At 38.3% G+C, this 10,665-nt stretch overlaps 1 protein-coding gene across 4 annotated transcripts in view; it reads left to right on the top strand.

Moving 5' to 3' along the window:
• The first annotated feature begins 6,663 nt into the window (after positions 1-6,663).
• LOC149808011 (uncharacterized) overlaps positions 6,664-10,665 on the top strand; it is a 78,807-nt gene continuing 74,805 nt past the window's right edge. For 2 of the 4 annotated variants that reach the window (XM_089972476.1, XM_089972457.1), the window contains exon 1: positions 6,664-6,796. The gene's annotated coding sequence lies outside the window, so the exon portion shown is untranslated. The remainder of the gene's footprint in view (positions 6,797-10,665) is intronic. The other 2 variants (XM_089972500.1, XM_089972494.1) reach the window with 2 other exon arrangements.

The raw sequence follows: 10,665 nt of genomic DNA, 5'->3' as shown, positions 1-10,665 counted from the left end.
AGGCGACTTAAATCGTTTAATTGACTGATTGACAAACTTGATACCTTTTGTAGAGCTTGAAATAAAAACACTGAACAAATGTAAGCACTTTGCTCTAGATATTTTCTTCTGCAGCAACAGACTAAATAGCATAAATAGACCTACAACCATACAAAATTTTACATCTCCTATAACAAAGAAATACACTAAAAATAGAATTAAAGATTAATGATGGCTAACCAACACAACCGAATTTAACAAAGGCAGTGAGATATGTAGAAATGAATCTCACTTCGGGAAGGTATGCAAATGTAATCTGCCACGCACCAACCTGAACAAACCATAAACAGAGAGAAACCTGAATTCAAAATTCAGTTTTTTCAAAATTATTTGTACATACCTAAGCACTAATAAAGAGTGGAAGAGGGTAAATACACAAAAAGCTTTGATATTTCTGGGAAAAAATGAGGGGATATTCTTAACGTTTTTAACCAGATATATATGTTTGGACTTGTCCGTGGGATATCCACAAATAAAGAAGTACAGAGTTCTAGTCACGTTGCAAGTGTGTGCGTGTTTTGGAAAATGATAAAAATTGGATATGCAATTTTCTCGTGACGCTTATAAAGTGAAAAGTTTGTGCAAGTGTCAAAAGCCAAAGTCATATAACCTTTGTACGACATGTACATATTTTCACTTTAGAAATTGTGAACTATCACAAGTTATTATCACAAACAGAAGTGGAACACACGGGCTTGACAGCTGTTGTTTAGATACATCCACTAAACTTCAGAACTTACTTTCTCTGTCTCATACTTTGGTCTTAGGAAAGATCACCTTTGTAGGTGCAGCAACAATGGTAACAGCAGGGGGGAGACTCCATCGAGCTGTCAAAAAGGGTAGTTCTTTAAAAATGGGATTAGTATTTTTTAAAAATATCAAATGAAGAAAAATGTGTGTTAAAACAGGATTGGTAGATATCGTGGTTAGCGACAAAGTAGAAGTGACTGAGAGAAGGAGACATCGTTGTCGAGTAGTGTAGTTTTCTGAAGTACGTACGTGTCCTAACGGACCAGTGCCGTCTCTAGCTCTCTTGAGGACACCAACTGTCTGTTTTGTTTCCCTTGCAACTTTTTTTTTTCGTGGTAGAGTTCGAATCTAAGGGTTGTCAAGATGCATGTGGTGCTTAAGATGTACCGCTGTCGTTGTGTTCCTGTATATTTGGCTTCCACTTTCCATTGTGAAATAGACCAAGTCATTGTCACAACAAGAAGTAGAGAGGGTATATATGGATGAACAAACTTGGTTAAATCATTTATGAATCAGCAATCGAGACGAAACGATCGCACGATTTCAATGAGAGAGAAAAAGAACGTAAGAGGCAGCGACGTGATGTATCGCCTCACACACGAAAATAAGTATTCGCTCAAATCGAAGACAGACGCGAACCTGAACCAACACCTTCCACGTATGCGACCAAACAGAGAGAGAGCCTATTCCAAACCAAAGTCCACCAGTATAACCCGAAAAGTATTATCACATTCGAGAGACGGAAAAGCGCTCCTCTAGAAAGGTTAAAACGACGGCTTACACTTACACGGTGAAGTTTAAAGATTTCAAGTCCGACGTAGCGTTGAAGAAAGCAGAGGACTTCATCATCGAGGTATTGAATTCTTTGTTAAGCACACTGAAACGACAATGTGAAGCCAAAGAGGACGATCGATTGAGACTTTCCATTCATCAAGACAGTTTTTAGTCACCCATTTGGATCAAGTTTAGCAGCCCAGCTGAATTGACACCTTCCAAAGTCATCGATAAGATTCAACACGTGCAACAATCCAACGACAAGTTTCACGTCACTGATGGAAAAACCACACTGTTCATGACCCACGTGTCTCTTCCCCAAGGGACAGGACGCAGAAAGGTGTTTTTGGTGTAGGACCATCGCAGCACCCAAAAGAGCCTCGTCCAAATTAACAACCCTCAAGACCACATGTGTTTAGCCCGTGACATCGTCGTAGGACGTACGTATGCCAACAAGAAGGACACAGTAGAATAGAAAAGAGCCTGGAAAACTATTCAAAAATCGGACAGAACCAAACAACAAAGAGAAGCAGAATTCCTGTTACAACAAGCTGGCCTGTCCAAAGACACATCCTGTGGCATTCCTGAAATGCAAAAGTTGCAAGATGTCTTATCTCCACCCTACACTTTGCAAGTGCACCCTCAAGAAGTGCGCGGGCCACTGTTGTTTCGAGCCAAAGATTTAAAAGACCGAAATTACATTCACGCATACATTTCGATATCATTACCAGTATCACTGGATTACTGAGATACAGCTATTAGTGTGAGAAATGTGACTATGACTTTAATAATCGAGAGCAACACAAGCATTTCGGATCAAAATGCTCAGGATGTTTGGCCTCTAAACCCTGTCTATTCGAAGGACAACAACGGGTGCATTGCCGTGCTTGTCAGCGCACTTTTGGCAGCCTTACCTGTTACCAACAGCATCTAAAAACGCAAGGTTCACAGCGGAAAAGTGCCTTTCAACTCCTGAGATTGTGCCTTACTGGTGGCCAAGGCATACGTGCCAATAATGACAAGGCACACATATGTTCAGGAAAGAAACGATGTCACACTTGTCACCAATCGTGGACTTGGAACACTAATGCTACATTAAAAAATAGTATTCCAAACATCAGGAGGAGGAAGATGATCAGAATAAAGGAAATTTCATCTTTTTCGATTTCGAATGCGTTCAAGAAACTGGCATTCACATTCCTAATTTCTGTATGGCTCATTGAGCATGCGAGAAGTGCATGCAAGAACCTATCTTTAGTCATTGCCCTCATTGTAGTAAGATTCCTGGAGGACGTGAAAAAATATTTCGGGGACCAAATAAGCTAGCCGAATTCGGCCAATGGATCTTAGACTACATCGACGAAATGTTGAGCCAAGAGGACATCGAACGTTACGGAGATTGTCATCGCCATGCCACAGTGATGGATTACAATTTCTCGGGATACGATGGACAGTTTCTTTTGAGATACTATACGGAACAAGGTACCGAACGTCCTAAACTGAGTTTGAACGGAGCCAAAATAATTTCCATGCAAGTGGGACAGGTACAGTTTAAAGATTCGATGAGCTATTTGGCCATTCCTTTGAGTCGAATGCCTAAAACTTTTGGAATGACAAAAATGGCTACTTTTTCAATACCCAAGCCAATCAACTCGCCGTTTTGCCCCATTTGCCTGAGGCTCACGACTAAGACCCCAAAAACATGCGTACCGATCAACCAGAAGCTTTCTACGCTTGGTACCAGGCTCACGCTGACCCCTTCGACTTTCAGGAAGAAATGTTAAAGTAGTGTCGTTTCGACGTGGACATTTTACGACGTTGCTGTGGAAAAATTTCGACAACTGTTCATGAAACACGGCACGGGGGGAGCGATCCTTTGAAAGAAGCCTTCACCATTGCAAAAGCGTCTTCCTTAGTGCACCGACAACGATTCATGCCCGAAAACACCCTGGCTGTCATCATTCCTCAAACGACCAACTTTGTCAAACATCAATACTCTGTCAAAGCCCTACGCTGGCAACATTATTTGTGGGACAAGGAAGACAAATGGATCCAGCACGCCCGAAACGGAGGAGGCGAAAAGACCATCGGAAACTATTCAGGTGATGGGTGGGACTTAGAAAACCCCAAGATCATGTACGAGTTTAACGATTGCTTATTTCACGGATGTCCCTTCTGCTACCCTGCACGTGACGCTAAAAATAAGTTTTTACAACGGACCATAGAAGACTTGTACTTGTCAGCGGCGCTTGAAGTTAAAATAGCAAGGATACCGGGTGATGTGGGAACACGAGTACGATCACCGTTTGAAAACCGATCCTGAATTTAAACGCATCGTAGAAAGTTACAAGCTGGTCGACCCACTGAACCCGCGAGACAGTTTGTACGGAGGACGGACGAATGCCATCTGTTTGTTTTACCAAGCCAACGAGGAGAAAGGAGAAGAAATCAAATACATTTGTGTTCTCTGTATCCTTACGTGTGCAAATACTGTCGCTTTCCTGCATGGCACCCGCAATTGCTGACGGAACACATCGACCTGGACAACATTCTAGAATACGAAATATTGATCAAGTGCAAAGTCTTGCCTCCCACCGACTTGCACCATCCCGTGTTACCTCACCATTGCCAAGGAAAACTGATGTTTCCCTTGTGCCGTACTTGTGCCGAAACGTGTAACCAAGACCAACCTTGCCAGGACACACAGGAAGAACGCGCCTTATCGTTAACTTGAGTCAGCGTGGAAGTGTTAAAATCTCTGGACATAGGATACCAACTGTTAGAAGTGTACGAAATTTACCACTTTCCAAGACACAAAAATACCATAAGGGAGACGAGACTCAGAAAGGCATTTTCGCAGACTACGTGGATGCTTTATAGAAACTGAAACAAGAAGCCAGTGTCTATCCTTACTGGTACCACACTCCCGAAGAACAAAAGAAATTCAAAGAGAACTACTGGGAGCAGGAAGGCATCACATTAGACCACATCGAGAAAAACGAAGGCAGGCGATCGTTTGCCAAAGTGATGTTAAATTGCTTGTGGGGCAAAATGGCACAACGACCGTGTTTCCCCAGGACAGAGTATTTGACAGAACCTTTCAGATGATTCACGTCAAAACCAGTTACATGAAACACGTGGACGTCTTTTGCGAGGACTTAATTTTAGTCAATTACGAAGAAGAATTGGACTTTGTACAAGCAGACGAATTTGGAAATGTCATCATTGCGGCTTACGTGACAGCCCATGGAGTACGTAATGTGAAACATCTACGCTGGGACACAAGTGGTAGCTGACCAGATTTTAAACAACGTGTGTGATGGATAGAGAGAGAAACATGAACTTTGTCCTATTTGATTGGTTGTTACTTGTTTTGTTTTAGCTTTTCCTTATAAATGAACATTTAATATAAATACGTTGTATATGAAGTGATTTTAAATAGGTGTGAACTTTAATTTTAAACAGTAGTTTACTAGAACCAAGAACTCGTAAATAGGTTTGTTTCATGTTCAAATGTTTATGCATTAAATGGATAGTGCTTAGACCAAAGCACGGGCCAAAGAGCCCATGTAGATAACTGAGTAAATGTTTTGAACCCATACAATAGACTTTTCTTTTTCGAGTCTCTATTCTATGTGTGAGCCTTTCTTTAGAACATTTCTGTCCTCTTTTCTGTGTGATTGAATGTGCTTTTGTTTGTTTCAGTATGTCTATGTTTGTCTCTATCAACCCTTTGTCCCTACATATACATTTCACCCAATAAAACGTTTTGACCCTATCAATCCCATGACGCCACCCAATGTTCAATTCCCAATGACCTTCAGGTGTCATTCCATGTTAGATTCCCATTGTCGCCAAAGTGCAAGCCCTTATTTTAAAGTTAAAGTCCCGTTGTCTCTAAAGTGACTCTCTATTCCCATGTTAAAGTCCCAATGCCACCAATTCTGATATACCCATTTTAAACATTAAGGTCCCATCGTCGCTAAAGTGGCCTCTATTCCCATGTTAAAGTCCCATTGTCGCCACAGTGCCGGTCCTGTATTCCCCATGTTAAAGTTCCCATTGTCGCCAGTTTTGATATACACATTTTAACGTTCAAGTCCCATTGTCGCTTAACTGGCCCTGTATTCCCCATGTTAAAGTCCTATTGTCACCAGTTTTGATATACCCATTTTTAACGTTAAAGTCCCATTGTCGCTAAAGTGGCCCAGGGTGTCTTGTAATGCTAATTCCATTGACGCTAAAGTGTCCCCAACAACTACTGACGGATCAATTGGAGTTCCATTTTTCAGATATTGTAATCACAAAAACTCCTTATTGGCATCACAAAAGCTCCTTACCAAATATTAGGAAAGATTTGTTCTCTTAATAATTAATTTAATACGAATCTCAGGTTTGGCAATTGGTGGTGATACACATTTTAACATAATATAACTGATCGTATCAAGTCCACTACCGTTTTGACTAAGGTTTGTTTGATAGAACAACTTCGAAAAGAAATATGTCTACCGTGTCCCTGCGAATCGCTCCACAACCATCAATCATTCATTTTAATCTAATTATGTTACTGTCCATGAAAAGGACCTAAATGACCTTCATGCCATGTATAGTAGAGACATCTATAAGACAGTAGAGGGACGTATATCGGCTAGCGATTCGGGTATGTAACCTCTGCCATGGGTATATGTTGTTGTTTTGGGTTTAAAGCTATTTATCAGTGGAGGATAGGCTATACACAGAGGCCAGTATAATTGGTGGATGAAGAAATTGGACAAACCCTGAAAAGATCCATCAAAAATCCCACAGGAAGCTTTCTCATATAACCCCATTAGCCTATCCCGGCTATGGTTGTTTGGCTGTTTACACCAACTATCTGGGTTTTGATAAACTGTTAAGAGAGGCTGGTGGGTATGTAATTTAACAAATTACCTTTTTTCACTTAACTCGTTTCAATTCATCCAATTTTGAAAAGATTGGATCAATGCACGCCACCATCCACTTCGAACAAATATGTTTGCCCCTGTAGATCGCCTCACAAGCATCAATCATTTTTATCACATTGGTTTAATCTCCACGTGAAGGACATAACTGAACTTGATACCTTGTATGGCTGCAGAATATGCATAGCAGGGCGTTAGTCGACCAGCGATACATTACCTGGGCTCTTCCTTGTATGTTACGGCTTTTTACGTCAACGGTCTGAAGTTTTGATAGACTCAGGTGAAATAGATGGGTATGTACTTTAATAACTTACCTTTTTGCTTTTAACTCACTTAAATGCATGCGATTTTGAAACAAATGGCAGAATACATGCTACTTTATTGCTTATTGGTCGAAATATTCATTTGAGAAGGAAAGGAGCTAAATGTTTTATTATGACCGGCTTCCAGAAGTATGGAATGAGACCAGCGTCATAATTCTACGTTGAAGATGTCTATCAGTATACAATATATATATAGTCCATGTTGTATTTTCTATGTGCTTTTTGGATGTAATTGTACATCTGCCAACATTTATTGCTGAATTTGTTTAATATCTTGTTAGAATACTGCAATGTTATGTCTTACGATTCCATGTGAGTGATCTATGTGCTAATCTTATGTAATATTTTGTCTTTCTGCTGCTAAATTCCTCTTCGCATCATAAGCATAGAATTCGATAAATAATAAGATAATATAAATGCTTATTTCTTCCAGATTAGTCTTTTTTCTTTTTATATTTTTTACGGATACTTCTTTTACAGCCGTATTAACGATTCATCGCCTTCCCCATCCCCTAATAGATCAAGCATTATCTCCAGTTTTGTTATTAATGTTTATTTTTATTACTTTTGTTGTAACATATATGTTTTCAATTCACCATCATAAATCAGATTTGTTTTCTGGGGAATTTAAAGTAAACAAGACTATTTTAAATTCAACACTCTACCCCAGTCCTCCAAGTGATAATTCTACCTGACCTTTATTATCTCTCTCTCTCTCTCTCATATTTTGGCATTTCGAAAGACAACGATATGTAATCGGGGACACATACTAACAATATAATCCCATGCTGCAATAATGTTCGGCGTAACAACAGTGGTGATCAAAGATATTGGAGGATTTTTAAGGTCAGAAACATACGATTTTTTTTTATATAATCTGGACTCGCCATGCAAAAAGGCCGTTCAACTTTATTTACCCATGCATACTGCAAACGATTTCTTCAAACCAGTCTAATTCATGTGTGACTGGTGACGTGATTATCTTCGCGAAGGCATCATTTAACAATTTGTAAGAAAGAGTCATTTGGAAAGAATTTATGACACAAGGAGGTTCAATCAGTTTGTGATAAGAAATGACCTTTTCGCATTGTTCATATATATGTCATTGTATATTCACAGTTATAAAAAGAACAACAAGATAAAAATAATCTTCTTACTTCGTAATACGATAATCATATGAAATAGGAAAGTTTTGTAAAAGTTCATATTGAGAGAAAAATTTGAATAAAATTTAAAAATAGTTATTGATTTGTTAAAGAATATTTCATATGGATTTCACACTGAAGTGTTTCATATAGAACACTATTTGGAACTAAATGCTTGAACCAGAGAGAGATGGAGGAGTGCATCGGATACGATGTTGAAGACGTTTTACCGATTTGTCAAAAATATCCGCAAACCAAAATAAGGTCTTTCATTTATAATTGAAGGTTTCATGAAAGCTTCAAACTGTCATTTTAAATATGAAATTTAAAGTAATATTAAATAAACAACGATATACAATTAGTTTCAAGAGTCTGGGTGTGTGTATAGTCAGGCAAATGGCAACATTAAACAAGGACTGAATAAAAGATATGCTAATTCCTCCTGAACATCCACGGACAGAAAGCGAATTACCGTTACTAATAGCATATATAGTCTCCATACCGACAACTTATGAAGTCAGTCTGGTGAATTTTCCGTGAGTGATTAAGGATCATCTCTAATTACAGACAGACTAACGTGAGCTCATCATTTAATCCCCTGAATTTGACACGTGTTCTTGATCATGCTCTGTGTGCGTACTTATGTCTGTATCTATATCTAATGATTGTAATGTGCTTGTGAGATTTGCAATACATTATCATAAATTCCCGATTAGACTTTTAAGAAGAATAAATAAAGAAATAAATTGTTCAAATAAATATATTTAATACGAAGTACATGCCATTGTATCAGTATAGTTGGACATAGTGTGTTAGAACCATAAATGAAGATTTTGTGTGCGCTTTATATCGCACGTTAACCAGGACATGTATGTGCAATAGGAGATAAGTGGATATATCTTCCATGCTTAGAATTTGTCGTATAGATAAGACTTGGGATAGTTAGCCGTAGCAAGACATTCACAAGCAGCAACCATTGCATCTCCACTGGCATCAGAGACTTCTATAACTTGGTATTTGGTGTTTCTTTTTCATGGATGTAATCATTTTTGCACGTACATAAGTAAGGTCTCGGTTGGTTAGAACTTTAATGTCACTGACTTGTCCTTCAACGAAACATGCGTTCCCATGTTCTTTCTTATAATTTGCTCTTTTCATTACTGATGGACCGGATTGTTTTCCTTTCTCTACTAAATAGTCATATATCAGATGAAAATTATGTTTTGACAATTTAAAAAAAATATCTAGTCCATTCAGCCTTTTTCGGAAATTCACAATCGATCGTGAAAAGTTGGATAATTTGGCTGGTGAATGCTGGTGAATGTCAGCATCACACTTACAATCTTATTTTGGCCGAGAAACGCCCTTTTTCCTACGAATTAAAGGGTAGGTACGTGAAACTCGAATTGCCTTTTGGCCCTGACGCTGTCAGTGTTCAGTCTTAAGATTTCTTTCAATTGTTTCATGGGTAAACACTGTAAGTCTTCTAAGTTATATTCGATATATTTCTGACGTTCTAATATTTTGATTTCTTGTAAATCTCCCAACAATGAGCGCTCGTTTAGAAATTTAGAGATGTTTTTTTGTTTTTAGATAACCGTTGATCACGATTTTCAGGTATTGTGAGACTGGCCTATTTTGGCTGAGTATCTGACACAATAAATCTGGAACATATCACTAACAAGTCTTTCTTTACGGTACACACATGTACACATTTTCACAGGTAAATTGCATGTATCCACGAAACACACTCTGAGCTCTCATGCTTTGCTGTCCATGAACCAGACACTGTAAGTTGCACAGGCTCGACTACTTTGCTTAAATATAAATTTTCGGTTAACTCCGCTGTCCAAGATAATGCGTAGCATCTCTGAGTTCTTAATATTTCTGACAACATATATGAAATATTAGCGGAATGTATTTGAACAGTTTTATACTGTTCTGCGTTAACTAGGTATTACATCAGACAACGTAAGTGTCTCAGGAATGCATGACTTTTTTTTTTTTACAGGAATACTATATATAGTGGAAGACATTTTCTAATCATCTTATGGGAATAAGTGCGACTAAAAATGATCGTGTATATGTTTGGCGTAGGCATTTTGTCAAATGTAGTCGTGAAAAGCAGCCTAATATTTATGTAAAATTAGTTTTGGAGCAACATAGGTCAAAAAGCTGTAGCCAAATAAGTGACTATAGAGCGAAAAATCATGTGTGTGAGTGAATTTCGTCACGTTAATGGGAAAATGTGGTCCAAGCCTTTTTATTTTTTATTTTTTTTTAAATGTGATAGGGAAATATTCCTCACTAACATTCACACATGATCTTACCTGTTTTACTTAAATGTGCTTAGATGGGAGATTGCGTCGGAGCGAATTTAATTTTGTTATCGGGAATAATCTTCTTCCTTGCACATTGTGTGAGGTTTGAACAATATAAAATACTGTATCTTCATAAAGATCATCATCATCATCATCATCACCATCATCATCATCAATACTACTACTACTACTAATAATAATAATAATAATAAAACGTTTGTGGAAGAGGAAAGAAAGGAAAAGTCTATTACATTCAAGGGCCATACATCTGTCTCAAAATAGACCTTCATATTTTTGTTACAATGCTAATGTGATCAATGCTCATATTGGATCAACTGCCAAATCTAACAAAATATTTTCTCCAAAACTTTGA

Source organism: Sinohyriopsis cumingii, chromosome 1 (genome assembly GCF_028554795.1).
Source record: "Sinohyriopsis cumingii isolate HCF-2022 chromosome 1, ASM2855479v2, whole genome shotgun sequence".
In the NCBI taxonomy this organism is placed as follows: Eukaryota; Metazoa; Mollusca; class Bivalvia; order Unionida; family Unionidae; genus Sinohyriopsis; species Sinohyriopsis cumingii.
This window is presented reverse-complemented; position numbering and strand designations above follow the sequence as displayed.